At 33.4% G+C, this 19,258-nt stretch overlaps 1 pseudogene; it reads left to right on the top strand.

Annotated features, from left to right (window-relative positions):
- The first annotated feature begins 5,087 nt into the window (after nucleotides 1-5,087).
- On the top strand, nucleotides 5,088-17,114 carry LOC133863304 (bifunctional protein FolD 1, mitochondrial-like; annotated as a pseudogene).
- Nucleotides 17,115-19,258: the final 2,144 nt, after the last annotated feature.

Genomic DNA, 19,258 nt, shown 5'->3' with positions numbered 1-19,258 from the left:
CAAACGTGGTAACCCCACGATGGCATAGATAATGTTGTCGTTGCATGTAATGACAATGTCAATGAGGATCTAATGACCTCGTACTTAGGCTACTACGATTGAGGTCATCAGATGTCACATACTTTTCTATTAAGCTAGCATGTGTTAATCAAACTACTGCGCTAACGAGTAACGACTTTCGCGCAGCTCATTCCCTTGTTGTTTAGACCGTTACGTTGTTCGACTGAACTTGTTGGCTCCACCTATAAACACTCATGATGTATCATGGCTTTGTGTCACAAATGAAACATTTGTGTAGCCTTTCTTTTGGTATGTAAATGATTCAATGCAAATTTTTAAATACATAGATGTTTATGTTAGCTTTGTGTGTTATGTATGCTCCATTGTAATTATGTTCCACTGCGATGTGATAATCTCTGATATGATATGCTCATATTATGAGATGTTAATAGGTACATATAAGTTATTGTGGTCACCTGGCCTTTGATGGTAAAGGGGGTCGTTATAGCATATGAGGAGGAGTTAGGTCAATGTGGAAGAGACTCACATGTGAGGGGGAGATTTGTTGTGAATGTATGTGTTATTTGAATTTTGGATTTTATTCACACCGACATTAGGCGTGCCTTGTCTTCAACTTTGTGCTTGGGAACTTGTTGAAATTCCTCCACATACAAAACCGATTGGTTGTAAATTGGTGTTTAAAACTAAAATGGATTCAAAAGGAAATGATGAACGGTATAAAGATAGGCTGGTAGAAAAAAGATTCACTTAGAATTAAGACGTTTGTTATTTTTATTTAGAACTTCTTTAGATGAATGTTAAGACAACATTCTTGAATGGATACCTCTATGAAAAGGTTTACATGCAGCAACATAAAGGTTTCATAGTAAAAAGGAAGGGAAATATGGTGTGCAAATTGAAGAAATATAAAACTTGATAATGTGACATTTTATTGGTATTGTTGGAAAAACAGTGAACCAATGCTTATATCTCGAGATAGTTGCTAGAAATTTTATTTCTGTATAATATTCTACTTGCTAGCAGTGACTTGATATTACTTCATGAAACCAAATACCTACCATTTGCAAATTTTGAGTCAAAAGATCATGGGAAGCATTGTTTGTACTTTGTATTGAGAGACATCATGATAGGAAACATAGTCTACTGCACTTCTCTCAAAGAGCATATATTCGACGTGTTCTTGAAAATGTTGGTATGAAATGTTGAGCACCGAGAGATATGCTTATTAAAAGGGGGCAAGTTTAACAAGAATCAAAGTCTAAAAATTAATATTGAAATGAATTACATGAAAATATATCATTTGTGAACGCCATTAAGAGCTTGATGTATGCACACAGGTTTCAGTCTAATCTGGGTTTGAAACATTTGAAGGAAGCCAAGATAGTGATGAGGTACTTGAAGAAAACTAGAGATTACATGCATATTTTAAGTGTTGTGATTGCCTTGAGATGGTAGGCTATTCAAGTTCTTATTTTGCTGGTTTTCGAGATAATTTAAAGTCTACTTCAGAATATGGTTTCTTTTTTTTCTTTTTTCTTTTTTCTTTTTTATGATTGAGGATGCCATTTTTAGGAAAAGCATTAAGCAAAAGTCTTGTGGTTTCCTTTACTATGCAAGATGATTTTGTGGCATGTTATGGAACTATAATTCAAGTTGTTTGGATGAGAAACTTTATCTCTGGATTACGAGTTGTTGATTCAATTTTTTACATCGATCAAATTATATTAAAAAATTGTGAAAATATTCTTTTGAAGAATAACAAGAGGTTAAGCATTTTCCAAATATATGGATATTTAGTTTTGAAAGTCAAAGATAAACCCAAGTAAAATGGTAGACAATGAGTAATGTTTACACACAATTTGTGTCTAAGGTTTGAGAGACACATTAATAATAATACGAGCATGTAATTGTGAAAAATATTTGATATTTTCGATCAGCGGGAGCTTCACCTGTGAAGAACCACATTCTAATTTGATCCTTTTTGAGATAATTGGGCGACCGATAATGTTTTTGGGTAAGCCAGTGTTGCTTATCACCGCAATAGCATGCATTTGTTTTGTTTGTCATTGGGAGGCATAAAATTTTAGCTTCTAATGAGTGATAGAGTGACGCATTGGATATGCATTTTGGCTTGTGTCCTTCTAGCATATTGGATATGCACTATGGCTTATGTCATATGAATTAACACAATTATTGATCACCCATTTGTGTGCTAATTTCATATCACATTCTATCACATTGTTCTACTATCCATATCCATAAGAAAGTTAGCATTTGTGATTATGGAGTGGTCTTATGTCAAATAAATGGTGTAACGATTTTCAAGTTCAATGTTCATGTTCTTGTTGGGCTAGATCGATTGTTGTATTTGGGCAATATGTATGTATATGTGATCACTAAAGTAGTTCAACCCTAGAGTCATTTTCAAAACAAAATTGTTTTTAAAATTAGGCATAATTATACCACTGGTCTTTAGAGTTGGCATAAATTACGAATCACTCCCTGTGATACTATAATTACAAATCACTCCCTGAACCCGTTTTACGTCCACCAAATAAACAAAATTTGTTAGTAGATTACAATACAAATGACATTTAGAGGTTGTCTCACTATTTATATAACGTGGTAAATTAACGGATTCTGTTAACTTGGTGGACGAAAAATGAGTTTAGGAGTGATTCGTAATTATAGTTTACCACAAGGATTCTCTATGAACTTTTTATACCACAGGGAGTGATTCGTAATTTAAGCTAACCCCAAGGACCAATGGTGCAATTATCCCTTAAAATTATGCTAGCAATTTAATATCATCCAATTGGGAGAATATTAGATTATTTTCTTTATCGGTCTTCCATTGATTGTGGATTTTAATTTGCTAAAATGGGTTGGACATACAACCTAAAATGGCGGCCTAAAATGTTGTTGAGTGATTAATGAGTTATTGGGTTCATATACTTTAGTTTTGTAAGAATTAGATTCCTCCTAAGTGTGGTAGACAATATGTAGGCGGCAGGCCTATAACCCTACTTGGGTTAGGATTATGTCATAGATAAACTCCATATGATTTTCTAATATATAGGCTAGGTCTATTTTCTCTCCATGTAAATAAATAAATAAATAATAATAAAAAATCTATATTCTCAAATTTTCTCTACGTACACAAAATCTATATTCTCAAGATTTGACTTGCCACAATAAAGTCACCTTTAGAAATAGACTTGTCCAAATGTAAGTTTTACAGATTCAATGATTGATTTAAAAAAGAGATATACAGAAGATATAAAAAAGATGTAAAAAGACCATTTCTCTTTACTACTAGTTTGTCTAACAACTTCATCTACCTCATTTTGACATGCCTTACTAGTCATAACCCTGAAAAATTTTGGTCATGCATAATGGATTACAATTTAATTAGCAATTCATAAAATTACAATTTTAGCTAAAATCAAAATTAACGAAATTATGGAAACAAAAATCGATAAAGAGAAGATTCAAGTTTTGGTTCACGTGAGATTTTAAGAGGATCTCTGAAAGCCTTGTTTGGCAAACCCCTCTTTTATTTTTTCTAAAAAGGTCAACTTCAAAACATGTTACTTTTTTATATCACATCAATCAGTACTTTTTAATAACTTTTTTTTATTTTTATATTTTTTATATCACATAAATTATTTTTTAACAACATTTTTTTTATTTTTCTTTACAACAAAATTCAAAAACAAAAATTATACTTTATATCACATAAATATATTTTTATTATTTTTTTAAAAAATAAAAACGAATCAAAAGGTTGACCAAACACACCTTCCTTTACTTGATGGTAACAAAATTCATGTATAATTAATATTATTTTAATAAGGAGAGTTAGTGAAGTATATAGTGTCATGACACCCTCATCATAACGAGTCATGACAACTAATTTATAAGATGCACTTTTGACAGTCAAAATTTATTGTGAAATGGTTCCACCAATCTCACGAAAAACAAAAGAGAAGTTCTGTTTACGAGATGGAAAAAGGGCTATTTATCTGATTGATTAAACAAACCCTATCCTACAATGTGGCCCCTCCCCATAATAGGAAGAGTTGTTTGCCTCTTTTTTCATGACCCTACTTGCCCTTTTCTTCTTCTTCTTCAATATTTTCTTCTTTTTTTTTTTTTTTCCTTTTATATATATATATATATATAATATTCTTACCAATCTTAGAGGATACAGTAGGGACCACACACTTTATTAACATTACAGTTTGAACTTATTTATTTATTTTTCTTTTATAAGCAAGTTAGTATATAATATAATATATTATAAAAAAGAATATGAGGTACATCAAGGCTTTTTACGGGATTGGGATCTCTAACAATTATCTGTATAATTTGCTAACAATTTGAACAAGTAATGTAAAAGAGCTCATCTGAAATAAATTTTTAGTAGTCCAACCTCTTACCTGAACAGAATATGAACAGACTCTCTCACATTATTTGTTTAAATTACTAACAATTTGAACATATAATTGCCTTGAATTCTCATCTCGTCGTACCCGCTATCAAATTCAAAAAGAAAAATTAGGGAAAAGATAAAGTAGGTAGAGGCCGGATACATTTAGGCCTGCTGCCCATTGGACTTAGTTATGAGTCACAGTTTGTTGCCTTTTCTTTTCATTTATTATTATTACTTTATACCCAGCCCACAGAGTTGATAAAATGGCCCATCTGCCCAAAAAGTCATATTGGAGAAATAGATGTGAAAGAATTCAACAAATCATAAATAGAAAAAGGGTAGATTCCCTCTCACATTCAATCTCAATCACAAACCCTATTTTTGTTCTATACTTTCTTTTCTTTTCTTTTTTCTTTTTTTTTTTTCTGGTCTAATAAATGATTAAGTTCAAGCACCCACCTCCCTCCATCTCTCTAGCTCCTTAAATGCCTTTTATTCTGACTATGAAAGTGACATTAACTTCCAATATTATTTCATCACATCATGGCATTTCGTGCATGACTATATATATATAAATATGCTGCATATTGATAAAGATGAAGTGGGCATAACCATAAACCATATAGCTAAGACTAGAGTAAGGCAGGGCCAGGTAGCATGGGAGGCCAACATGCGCGGACTGGGAAAGAAAACTTCCCACTCATCGTATTCAAGCCCTCCCAAGTATCCTACTGTCCTCCCCGATGTTTGGATTCCCAGCACCAAACACCACCGTCCTCAATCCTCTGGAAATTTCCGTAAGTTGTCAAAGTGGCACCATTTTTTATTTGCTACGTTTTCTGTCTTTCCCAGGTTCAAGTTGTCCAATTCATAACATTTTTTTACATCTATAAAAGCACTGAAAATGACTGATAATGGCATGCAAACCAGCTAGTGGTCGCACTGCTGCAATAACTGATGGGAAATCGATTGCACAAGATATAAGACTCAGAATAGCTGGTGAAATACATAGAGCGAAGGCTGCCATTGGGAAATCTCCCGGATTGGCTGTTGTTTTGGTGGGTAAAAAGGAGGGACTCCAAGACTTACATCAATATCAAGTTAAGAGCTTGTGATGAAGTTGGGATTGCAACTCTGATTGCGGAGCTGCCTGAAAACTGCACAGAAACTGAACTTCTTGATGTTGTCTCTGGTTTTAACGAGGACCCATCAGTACATGGTATCATTGTGCAACTTCCTTTGCCACAAGTAATTTCTACAACTGTTTTTGCCTTCTTTTATTTATTTATTTTTCATTTACTATGCTGTCTAGTTTTCTAAAAAAGCTGTTGCCGGGCTTCAGTGGCTATGACCTTACCTTATGTGTGGTACACGAACAGAGGATCGACATTCTGATAGATTTTTATTTTTGCTTGTTAGAACTATTATTCTAAAATAGAGTTGTTGCCTTCAATTGCGGTGGTGGCAAATTCTATTGATACTCCATCTAGACACCATATATGTAGCTCTAGTCAAATTTTTCCTTCGTTTGCACCTAGAGGGCATTGCATCCTAATAGCACTAGTAGCAGATACCCTATATCTCATTCCCTTTCCTAAAGGGAAAATTTGGAAAAAAAAAAAAAAACCACACATCAGTTTCCCTATGTGTGCATTAAACCATTGATTGGGTAAATAGGATTAGGAACCACTTCTAATTGAAATGCTTGACACAGCACTTGGACGAGGAAAAGATTATGACTGTTGTGAGTCCAGAAAAAGTTGTGGAAGGCTTCCATCCCCTCAATATGGGGAATCTTGCCATGAGAGGAATGGAGCCTTTATTCATACCCTGTGCCTCTAATGGTTGCATTGAGTTGTTGCTTAGGTTTGGTGTTGAGATTATTGGGAAAAAATCCGTGGTGATCGGGAGAAGCAAGATCGTTGGATTGCCTACTTCTTTTCTGTTGCAGGTAATCTCTACTTTTCTGCTTATACACTATACAAAATACTTTTATGTCCGTTTGTGTGATATATCGTTGGTCGGCAGAGGCACCATGCAACGGTCAGCACCGTACATGCATTCACCAAAAACCCGAAACAGGTAACTTCTCAGGCTGACATTGTAGTCACAGATGTTGGGATCCCAAACATAGTCCGAGACAGTTGGCTAAAGCCGGGAGCAGTTGTAATAGATATGGGAACAAATTTAATAAAGGTAAGCAGTCAAAATCTTACATTTACCTTGTCTCAAAATCTTGATTCTTGAAGATTTTTGTCTGTCTCAATCTCAATTTATATATGGAATAAATAAAGAAGAAACTACTGCTGATTTAGCCAGATGAAAAAACAAGTAATACGATTGTCTTTGTTGCTATTAAGTGAGTAGTGACATGGATTATGTGAGCACTGGCATGAAATTGTAATTGTTGCTATTAAGGTTAAGGGAGAAATAAAGAAAGCGTGACATGGATATCAGTTTACTAATAAGGCTCTTGCGTAAGTATCTTGAAATGCATGCATCTTTTGATTAACAGTAGCAGCCCTGATTGTGACTGAAATGGTTGAAATGAATGAACTATAGCCTATGGCAGTGAAAGAAAATATAAAGCTATGGAAATTAAAGGAAAATAACGGAATAATAAAATAGAAACAAAGAATTTTACGTGGTTCGATCTATATGACCTACGTCCACAAGATAAAGTCTTGAGGCTACATTGTATCTCTTATTCACTTGGTTGATTTTACAATACAAAAAACTGTATTTATAGAGTTTACAGATAATTTGAAATCCTAATCAAATCCCTAAATTTAGGTTAATCTAATATTCATCAAATCCTTAACTTTAGGGTAATCCAAAAATGCTCTAACTGGCATATCATTTATTAAGATGTCAATCAAACCAATCCTCATTAGAATAGCATTACACGCCAATGCTCTCTTTTCGGGATCTTGGTTAGCAGAGTAAATGTGTTGATTGCTTGGTCACTTACCATGACCAAGATAGGATAACTGCATTAAATTTACTTGAATATCTGCAATATACAGAGAGATGGACGGAGCCAAGTAATATGCTTTAAAAAGAGAGGCAAAAGACATGCACAGCAGCACATGTCATTATGAGAGTAATTCAGACACTCATTTGCTTCTTGTCCTTGAATATAAGTAGTATAGGTATATGTATCGTTGGAACAACTGAGATATAGGTATTAAGGAGAAAAATAACTTGCCTTACAACTGGCGAAGTGATTTCTCATGTTGCTACTCTTTATGATAATTTGCAGGACCCAAGTAGTCGCCATGGATTCCGGGTCACTGGAGATGTTTGCCATGAAAAGGCAATCAAGGTGGTGCCGGCAATCACCCCAATGCCTGGAGGGGTGGGACCTGTTACAATCTCAATGCACAAAAAAATCCAAAATATATGAAATCATTAATATCATTTAATCGAAGTTTTAGAACCTATTGAGCAAGAGGCAATGTGCATTGCTCTCATATAGTATGTGTGCTAGCTTTAATTTATAAATTTATTAATTAATATTTTCTGTGCAAAATAAATTTATATATGATATCAAAATCAGATTTTATTTATTTCACCTAAAATTAAAGTCATTGCCAAAATGTTCAAATGAAATTGTTTTAGCAATAACTCGTAATTATCAATTCTTGAACTTGTGCACGTATATGATACAGATGAGTGTATTGAAAGAAAACGGAAGCATAAGAACTTTAGTAGCAGTAAATTTGGAATCTCAGAGAGCTGTGTGGAGCATCTATGAAACTCTGTTCTTTTTTTCTTTTTCGGTAGGGAAAAAACAACAGAAGATGTGATCCTCATTTTGATTGAGACTGTTCTTGACCGAAAAATGATACCAAAAGAAATCTAGCTGTCCCATATAAAAGTTGAATAAAATTAAGCATAATGTCCAATCGAATAACATGCAGCTAGCCGACCATTTCTCAAATAATAATAATAATAATAATATTTATTGAGCGGGATATTCGAAGAGAAACAAAATCCCCTGTTCTACAAATATGTATTTTCCTTCTTGACATCCAGAACTTGGTCTCTCACATTTTGCCTAAATTATTAATATAATTGCCTTGAATTCTTATCCATCGTACCGGCTACCAAATTCAAAAAGAAAAATTAGGGAAAAGATAAGGTTAGGCCCGCTGCCCATTGGACTGAGTTATGAGGCATAGTTTGTTGCCTTTTCTTTTCATTTATTATTATTACTTTATACCCAGCCCATAGAGTTGATAAAATGGCCCATCTGCCCAAAAAGTCATATTGGAGAAATAAATGTGAAAGTATTCAACAAATCATAAATAGAAAAAAGGTAGATTCCCTCTCGCATTCAATCTCAATCAAAAACCCTAGTTTTGTTCTATACTTTTTTCTGGTCCAATAAATGATTAAATTCAAGCACCCACCCCCCTCCATCTCTCAAGCTCCTTAAATGCTTTTTATTCTGACTATGAAAGTGACATTAGCTTCCAATATATTATTTCATCACATCATGACATTTCGTGCATGACTATATATATATATTGAAAAATAGTTTGGTCAGAGTTTATTGCATGTGGGTTTTTGGGTCAAGTTTGAATAGTCAACTTACGATTTAAAATGTTAAGTTTTATTTACTTATTTATACGAGGACAAATCGTAAAAAATAAATTATTTGTTTTTTTAAATTGCAAGTAAATGAATTTTTTTTTTTTTGAAAAATACAGTATTTTGAAAGTCAAGTTACAATTTTAAATGTCAAACTGTAATTTTATCAAATGCTTAACTGCATTTTTAAAAATTACTTTTTCAAATCGCACATTTTAAAATCACTATTTTTAAATTACACTTTTTAAAATCTCAAACTCAAACGGATTCTTAATTAACTAAATATAATATTTATTTTTTATATATATACATATATAAAAGACACGTGTCCAGATAAAGATCTAACACTGTGTCATATTCAAACGTTACCAAAACAAAAGATGCAAAATGTGAAAAACATGCATGGTCATTGGTCCAAGTCCAAGATAAAGAAAATTTGGACAACGAACAACTATAGTCAATTGCAGTAATTTCTTTTTCTTTTTTACTTTTTTTTTTTTCTCATTTCTTTGACAAAACAATAGTAATATTCTGAATGATTGATAAAACCAATCTGCAAGCTAAGACAAAAAAAATGAAAAAGAAAAGAAAAGAAGAAAGTATATATATATATATATACTTTGGGAGAATTTGCACACTCGGGAATCAGAACCTTTCGGGGGAGTCTGGTCCACATGGTGAGTCTATTGAAGTAGGAAAAGTATGAATCAGCTGAAGAAGATAATGCGGAGGCGATGAAGGGGATATATATAGGAGTTCTTTTACTTGAACCCAATTGAATATAGACATATTTGAATTTCATGCCATGGATCCGACTACAAAGGTGTTAGAAAAATAATACGCAGCGGAATAAAATATTCAATACCTCTCTTGCACCGAGATAGAATTTGATTGAAGTTGTTCTACGTGTTTGGCTCTTGAATAAGCAACACTTTCTTTCTCCACAATAAATTGTGACATGATGAAATGACTTTGTCCAAAAATGTAGACAAAGTCATATTTCTTTCTGCACAATAAATGCGTAATGAGTTATAAACATTTGCTTCTTTGATCCCTACGAGTTTGCAACTCCTCCCAATGTAAAGATTCATTCACTTGTGGACTTCGAATTTGATTCTAAAACTATTTCAACTAGCATCATTGTATCCCTTTAACACATGCAGCTGGTTTCCTTTTAGAGTGTATACCATAATTCATAGTCCCCATTAATTATCTTAAAACTCTAACGATAGCATTCCATTATTCTTTACCTAGATTGCTAGTAAATCTACTTAGCATACTAATTAATAACATATTATATATTAGGTCTAGTTGTGATTTATATCTTCCTATGTTCTGTCTTAATTTTAGGCTAGGATCATATGGTTCTGAAATTGGCTTTCGGTCCTCATGGCATACTTCTTGATCGCTTTCTCAATGTAATGAGATTATATCAAGGATAAACCATTTATTGTTCTTACAATCATATCATCCACGTATAAGCAAATGATGACACCAATATTATTATCAAATTTATAATATACACATTTAGCGGCATCATTTACTCTAAACCCATATATGGGATAATACTATTTTATCAAATTTTTCATGTCACTACTTAGGAGCTTGCTTTAGGCCATATAAAGTGATTTAATCAATTTACAGACTTTCCTTTCACAGTATGGTACTACAAACCTCTCAGTATGCTCCATATATATATATATATATATATATATATATATATATATATATATATATATATATATATTTCTTCCTCTATGTCAGTATTAAAAAAAAAAAAAAAAAGATTTCACATCCATTTGGTGAACCACTATATGGTTAAGAGCAACAAGAGAAATTAATCCTCTAATGATGGATATCCATGCAACTAGTGCATACGTGTTAAAGTAGTCTATCATTTATCTTCGTTTATAGCCTTTATGATGCAAAATGAAGAAAGAATATTAGTTTAAGTTTTATTTAATTTTTAAGAGTCGGTATTATTTTGTATTGGTCAGTAACATTTAATTTATGTTTTAAGAGTTGGCATTTAATAATGGTCAGTAACGTAAGAATTATCTTTATTTTGTGTTGTTTTCATTCTGTCCTGCGTCACTTTATCTACTAATTAAGTACGCTTTAAACTTATTTATAGTGCTAATTTTTGGAAATTGCTGATTTCTTATTTGGAGGGGAGTATATATATATATATATATATATATATATATATATATATATATATATATATATATATATATATATATATATATATATATATATATATATATATATATATATATATATATATGTCCTTACTAGCTTAATGTATTAAGGTTTCTATTATGGTTTTGAACTTTCTTTTTGAGGAATCATGGTTTAAACACACAAATTTTGATAATTTAAAGTTAAAAGAAAATAATTTAAAGAATGTGATGCAAGGTAATGTATGACTTTTTAAAATTACAAACTGATGAATCAAATTCAATCTAAATTACAGATCAGTAAAGTGGAATTAATCCTTGGAAAGATAGTGTTAAGTCACTTTCTTTTGCTTAAAAATAACCACACAAAAAAAATAAAATAAAATAAATGTCACTTTCTTTGGAAGAGGACAAGTAGCTAGGAGGTGGTGCACCATACAGAGATGACTAAAAATGAGTGGATGTGGAAAATGGTGTAAGGTAGACAAGACCCTCTTCTTCTTTTCTTTTTCTTTTTTCTATTTTTCTAATTTAATTTAATCACCCGTTGCTTTCGTAACTTTTGTCTATCATTTCTTCCTTTTATTTTAACTAAAAAATAAATAAATAAATAAATTACAATTTGTATTACTTGACAAACTTCTCACATGCACATAAGCTAAAAAGAGAACCTCTTAGGATTAACTCCTTGCGAGAAGTTTGAGGAGAAACCTTTGGTACATACATGGCGAGCAAGTCGGTTGAGAAGTTTGAATACAAACCTTAGTTTCCCATTAATTAGATCAATCCTAAGGAAATGAGGAACAAAACCACAACCAAATCAAATTGCTTAGAGAATTGAACCAAACCCAAACCAAATATCTTCATATTGTTTTGGTTTTGTCCCATGGATCTTTTGTTACTTAAAGAATAAATACTAGTATATTAACAAGAAAGAGATAATTAGAGACAAAGAAAAAAAAAAAAAAGACATGAATGAAAGGATACATACTCGTATAAAATTTAGCTTGGCTCGAATAACATTCGTGGACATGGTCGTATAAAGCTTGACTTTTATATATATATATATATATATATGTGTGTGTGTGTGTGTGTATTAAAATAGCTTATATAGTATATAACTAATTAAATAATCTATATATTATAAATAGTTTTTATGCTTATATAGTATGTAGCATAACACTAAATATCTTAGAATTAAAATATTGTAGTCATGTGGTGTATTGTGTGTATTAAACTTAGTTAAAACGTTAGATAATTAACCATGTATATATAATAAGTGTTTCCTTTTTATCAAAGTAAATTTCATATATTAAGCATGTATATTAAACTTTTTTTTTCCTACTTAATTTTAAGAGTAAACTCTTTTAGATTTTCCTTGTATTTGTTTACTCACAAGCGTCCCACACCAATAAAATAAAAGCTAACACACCCCTCACAAAAATAGTTGGCTTTTTCAATTGTCCAACACGAAAAAAGCAAGGAGAATTCATCAACGAAGTAATTTATAAAATGGATGGAAGCCTCTCTTATTGAGACAAGGCTCCGGTTGTCCCGCATATAAAGAGTAAGGAGAATTCATTGCTCAAGCAAGACATGTGTGCATCACGCATGCCAACAAAAGTAATTTTGAGTTTTAATTACAAAATTACCCTCAAATTTTATGGTTGGGAAGTTAATTTTTTTTTATTAATGTTATTTAATTCAATTTGTCTCATCTGATTGTTGGGAAGATGAGATGTTTAAGTTAAAAAAATCAATAAATTCTTCATTAGCCAAGTGAGGCAAGCCGAGTTTCTCGCGCGAGCTCACACAATGATTTTTTCTGAGCAAGCCGAGCCGAACTCAAATTTTAATATTTGTTACGAACCCCTAGCCTATAAGTCCAAATTGTCAGTACCCCTAAATTTCTAATGCCTATAATTTTTGTTTGACAAACAAAATAACCTATCATATACTTTCTTTATTTTTTGGTTTGAATATATAGATAATAAAATTTCTACATATATGCATGATTAAATGGATGACCTCACTCTCAATCATACTTAATTAATAACACTATTATAGTTCAAGCATGTTGAAGTGTCAAACATCCAATAGAGGAAGAATATAATGGATTTGACTTGGATTGACGTTGTCTTAGCACCTGTCTCAAACTGCGATATGCCGCCCAAGTTTGTTGAAATTTCCCACCATTATTGAAATAAAATGAAGAAAATGGGGGCCTTGGACGCAGCATGGCCATGGCGGATGCCCACATTAAACTTTGAATGATAGGTGAAGCACATGCTTTTATATGCTATCAAACATTAAAATTTGAGTTTGACAATCACCCACCACGACAGAGAGGGAGAGAGACGTAACGTCGGCAGCGATCGATTAGGGAAAGTTTGGTCCCTATGTGATCTTGGGAATTTTTTTTTTTTGGAGTTTTATAAGAGGATTATTTGTTTAAAAAAAAAAAAAAAATCAGGGTTTGGTAGAAAATAAAATTTTTAAAAAAATAATAATAATTTTTGAAAAAACACTTTATTTTTAAGCTTTTTTAAAAAAATAAATTTTGTCTTCTTACTATACCTAAAAGCCAAAAAATTACTTTTTAGATTCAACCATATTAAATAATGAGTAATGATTTACCACCACCTAAATATACAACTTTTCACCACCTTGTTTATGTGGTAAAGTGGTCCCTTATTACTTTTTTAGTTTTTTTTATTTTTTAAAAATAAATTAAAGTGAGGGACCGCCTTGCCACATAAGTAAGATGGTAAAAAGTTGTATCTTTAGGTGGTATTGAATCATTACTCTTAAATAATATAAATATGAGGTGTTTTACTATCTTTATACAACTCTTGTACAACTTTTTTTCAAACTAACCATTTGATCTATTTTTCTACATACATATCCAATTGAAAATTTCTTTAAAAAAAATTGTTGAGGTTATACAAAAATTGTAAACGTATCATATCTTGAAAAGGAGAAATGATCCCTACACTCGTTTTTCACAACAGCCCCACAACAAGCTGATGTGGCTGGTAATATTTTATTATTTTTTTACAAAAAGAAAACAAAAGAAAACAAAAATAATAATAAAATATTACCAGCCACGTCAGCTTGTTGTGAGACTGTTGTGAGAAATGAGTGTAGGGATCATTTCTCATTTTCAAACTAATTATTGAGCCTATTTTCTTATACATAGGTCTTAAATATCTAATAATTATTCTTAAAAAAAAATTATAAATATATTATATCTTTACTCGATAATGCCGTTTCATCTTTATATCATATCAAAAGACTTTGTCTGAGAAACGTCCGAAGAGTCTTACTATTGAACGGCACCTTGACATACCGTTCATGGTGGGCAACACTCTCTCTGTCACTCTCACCGTTTTCCTTTTGTTTTTCTTGTCCCCACCGCACCTTTGGAGTCATGTCACTGATGTCAGAATGTCAAACAAAAGATCACCGTCAAAAATCTCGCGACATTTTGATGTGAGAAACTGCAGAGACAATCCAAAAGAAGGAAAATTATGAAGTGGCTTACACGTCGCACCAAAAGTCGAAACAGTGAGAAGGCTCCAAAGGCAAATGAATGGACGTGGAAAGCAGAGCAGAGCAGATGAGAGAGAGAGAGAGAGAGAGAGAGAGAGAGAGAGAGAGTTTATATTGAGAGGACCTGGGCTGCATGGCATCATGTGTGGGGAAGAGACAGGCCTTTTGTAATTTTGTTTGTCAAAAGTTAGGTGGGGAATGGCATAGATTTCTGATTTTGGACGGAGAATAATACTTTTCCAACTGCCTTTACCCTTTAGCTTACAAAAATAGAGAAACAGATTGCTTCTCATCCATTTCTTATTCACACTCTGTTTTCCTCTGTTTTTTTTTTTTTTTGTTTTTTTGGTTGGTTTATCTGTTTGTTTCCAGTGTCTCTAAGACTCTTATTGGAGGATAATTGGCACACTCTACGTTGAATTAATTTTGAGAAATGCTCTACTTCTCAAAATGTGTCACCATTCCATAAGATATAATGACACATTTTTTAAAATAGTAGATCTTATGATTCTTATCCATGATTGATACATTATTTGGGAATTAAATTTTGAAAAAAAAATAAAAATAAAAATAAAATAAAATTGGTAAGGGTAGCACTTTTCATTAATTTTTTAGGACGATCTAAAAGAGTAAAAAAATATATACATATATAAAAATAAAAAAAGAAGGTATTAAGGGGTTCTCCCAAACTAAAATATAAGGCATCGTTTAAAAACATTTATTGATGATAGAGTTGACGAGAGGTTTAGAATGCTTAACACAGATTTGAATACTCTCCAGTTAATGACCCACCTCAACGACACTATTTTTCTCTTTTGGCTCCCCCGGCCAGACTTTCCAGGATGTCATCTATCTTGGTATTACTCTTGCATAAGAATGCTTAATTGTGAAGTTCTGATAGGTTCATGTCATCACGACTTTAAAACGCGTTATGTCAAAAAGGGTGTGAATATACATATAAGCACATCATCATTCTCATTCACATACTCAAGCGATGTGGGATGTCACAATCACTCCCTCTTGGGATCCAGTATCCCCGTTGATGTCCCCCATGAGATCACCCCATTCTTGGCGTCACAGTGAGTGCCCGTTGGCGACTCTCATGGGCTTGTGTACACTCCCCCTATCTCAAGCTAGGCAATGGCTCTGATACCATTTTTGTAACGACATATAGAAAAACGCTAGTTAGATTTGCATTATCACCCCAAAATAATTAGTCATTTGGAGTTTCCCTATAATCCATTATGAAGATCAATTTTACTTAGTAACTATGCAATGTGGGATTTAGCACTTATGAGCATCTCTTATGAATCACCCAGTCTATGTGGGCTGCTTCTTATCTTCTTAATGTGGGACAAGGATGTCATAAACTCCCGCCTTAAACCCTTAACGTCCTTGTCAAGGTCACATCATGCGATGATCCAATATCACATGATATGGCATTACTAAGTGACTCTGGTATCATTTATAATGACTCACCCCTAATGACATAATATTTTTCGCTTCTGGTTCCCCCAAACCAAACTTCCTAGGAGGTCACCTATCCTGGTACTACTTTCGCATAAGCAAGCTTAATTGCAAAGTTCTGATAGATTCATGGTTATCACAGCTTTAAAATGCATTCAAGAATGGTGTGAGTATACATATAAGCACATTCTCATTCTCATACCCATGCGATGTAAGTCGTCACAATAGTACACAAACAAAGATACTTACGACCTTGTAAGGCTAAGACTTCGTGAGCAATAAAGCTCCTCTCTCACCTCCCTGCCTCTTCAGCAGGCTCTAGTTCCCAACTGGCCAGACTTCTCGTAGACTCCTTCAATACTCACGGGGCATCCATGTACTACCCGCCTACATACTACAATTCTCCCTACTAGAGTGGCTACTGCAAGACCGACTTCTAAGGGTTCTACCACTAATCTATGTACATATCTTCACAAACGTACTTGACAAAAAAGAATAGGTAACCCTATAATCAAACAACATCGATACCTTAAATCCAGAGATAGGGATGATACTTGTTACCATATCTGATTCTACCTCAAATTCTCCTAGAGTGAGTGAATAAACTTGAGTTGGAACCAATGGCTTCTGCGCATTGTCCCGATGCAGTGCTATCCCCTTCATGGTGCACTCCTTACATAAATGGATAGGCTAAACACACCAATAGCACGTCTGGCAGGGAATTGATGACTGATTCTTTTGGTATTGTTATTGCTGTTGTGGGCGTTGTTGAGGGGCAACTGGAGCAATCACAGGATGTGCTTCTCGTCCTTGAACTTCCTCAATGGAATAACTTGTCCCACTCCCTTTTCCATGGCGAGTAGCATCTTTCTTTCTTGCCACCATCTTTTAGCCTCTCCAAATAGCTTGAAGGCGGTGTAAGTTACCTTTTGCTCATATGTGCAACTAGTAGCCTCCAATAATTCTTCGATATTGTTCAGCCAGTTCTTGGAGTTGAAATATCCTTCGATACCATCAAAGGTGAAAAGTTATGATTGCATAAGTTCTTCAACATGCAGCCTTGCTCGACTGCTTGCGGACTAGGCTCTGTTGAATTAGCCATCATCGTAAACAGTTAGGCTGTGTGTAATACCCGTATTTTTTTATTTTTTTTTAAATATGAATATTTATGAAAATAAATAATAAGGAGAGGATACCTTAGTTTAAGTGTTAGGTTTCAAATCTCAGAATATTTCTCTAAACTTCTTTTTGCAATTTATTTAGGTAGAAGGTAGCTAAAATATTGCTCTGAAGATATCAGGTAAGGGAAACACTACCTCAAAACCCCGGCAAAGTTTTAATAAAACTCTTTCAAAAGAAAAAGTCGGGAATTTTCTAAACTCTTTCAACTCTTTTAATATTACTTGTCTTTTTATATTACCATTATAAATATGCTCTTGTTATATGATGTGATTGAAATCTCATGTGATCATACTTGGTTTATATTTGATACATGTGCACCATATGAGTAAAGATGATGATATCATAGTATGTGTTACATGTGCATCATATGAGCAAAGGTTGATGATATCATAGTATATGTGTTATATGTGCACCGTATGAGCAAATGTTAATGATTTCATAGTACATGTTTTATATGCACACAGTTTTACCCCCACGGTACCATGTCATAGACGATCCGGATCATATATGTGTTACGTGTTATGTGCTATGTGTTATGTGGGTAGCATGGCAACCACACGGAAGGACTAAAGTGTGGGCTACCGGCCGGGAAGGCCTTCACCTAGGGAAGTTCCCAACCCGGTACGGCTCTCCCCTGTGACGACAGGATGGGCTCATAGTCGTCTTTCGAGACGAGCCAAACGTGCGCCGCTCATGGTTAACTAGCGGATATTGGACCAAGGGTGGTTAAAACTTACACGTAGCATAAATGATTCATGCACCATTCTACATTTGATATAATTGTATGTCATTTAACTGTTTCTTTATTTGCTAAATTATTTGAATTCTATTTAGAATTCCTGAAAAGAAAATTACACTTTTGTTATTGTGTTTTCCTTACTGAGTTGTCAAACTCACCATTTTTTTCCCCCAATCTTTTCAGATGATACTGTAGACCAGAGTCTTTTCTTTATGGATGGCATAGACCCTACCCCTAAGAGCAATAGATTGATAAAGACCGGTCTAACTTTTGTATTGTACATATTTATTTTGAATTCCTAGAAATATGATGTAATAACTCAAGAACTACTATGTATATGTTCTTATAATGAAATATAGCTATGCGCTATTCCTGGGAAAATGTGTACATGTTTTAAATTATAGAGATGTTTTATAGCTCAAATTCGCGTTTCCCTTATATCCCAAAACGGGGCGTGACACTGTGGCAGCCAGAAGTTGTGCCCCATCAGTGTTAACAGCTTCGTGAACGAGAATCTCGAAAGTCTCCGGGTGGTTATTGTCACCACCACCCATCAAAATGTCATTAGGATCAGTACCCAGGTTTCTACGGTGCGGCATAATTATGCAAAAATAGCAGAGTCAATACCAACTCGAAAAGAACTACAAACAAGCAATCAAATCCTAACATGATCCTACTTATATCTAGCTATACTAAGCTCTGGTTGTAATCTTCTCCTAAGGGTATCCTTACTAAATCCAATAGTCCTCAAAGGAAAATGCTTTGATACCAACTCTAACGCCCCGAAAAATTAATTAACTGGTAATGAACTTCGCGGTTCGCCTCCCCGTCTCACTTACCAAATAAAATAAGACTAATGGATCTAAACTCTCAATAGAGAGCTTATCGTAAAAGACTTGTCACTTTTTTTTAATAAGATAGCCCTTACTTTTACCCCCTACAAACACATACCAGAGCAATTCTAACACATCAAAACATAATATCCAGTGTCTCTGTGTAAGACCAGTCATCAAATCGAATAGTTAAATACTAGAGATCCAATAGTCGATCACTATAGCACCGAGAAACAAAGATAATTGTTATCAT

The sequence above is a fragment of the Alnus glutinosa genome, chromosome 3 (assembly GCF_958979055.1).
Source record: "Alnus glutinosa chromosome 3, dhAlnGlut1.1, whole genome shotgun sequence".
Classification (NCBI taxonomy): Eukaryota; Viridiplantae; Streptophyta; class Magnoliopsida; order Fagales; family Betulaceae; genus Alnus; species Alnus glutinosa.
This window is presented reverse-complemented; position numbering and strand designations above follow the sequence as displayed.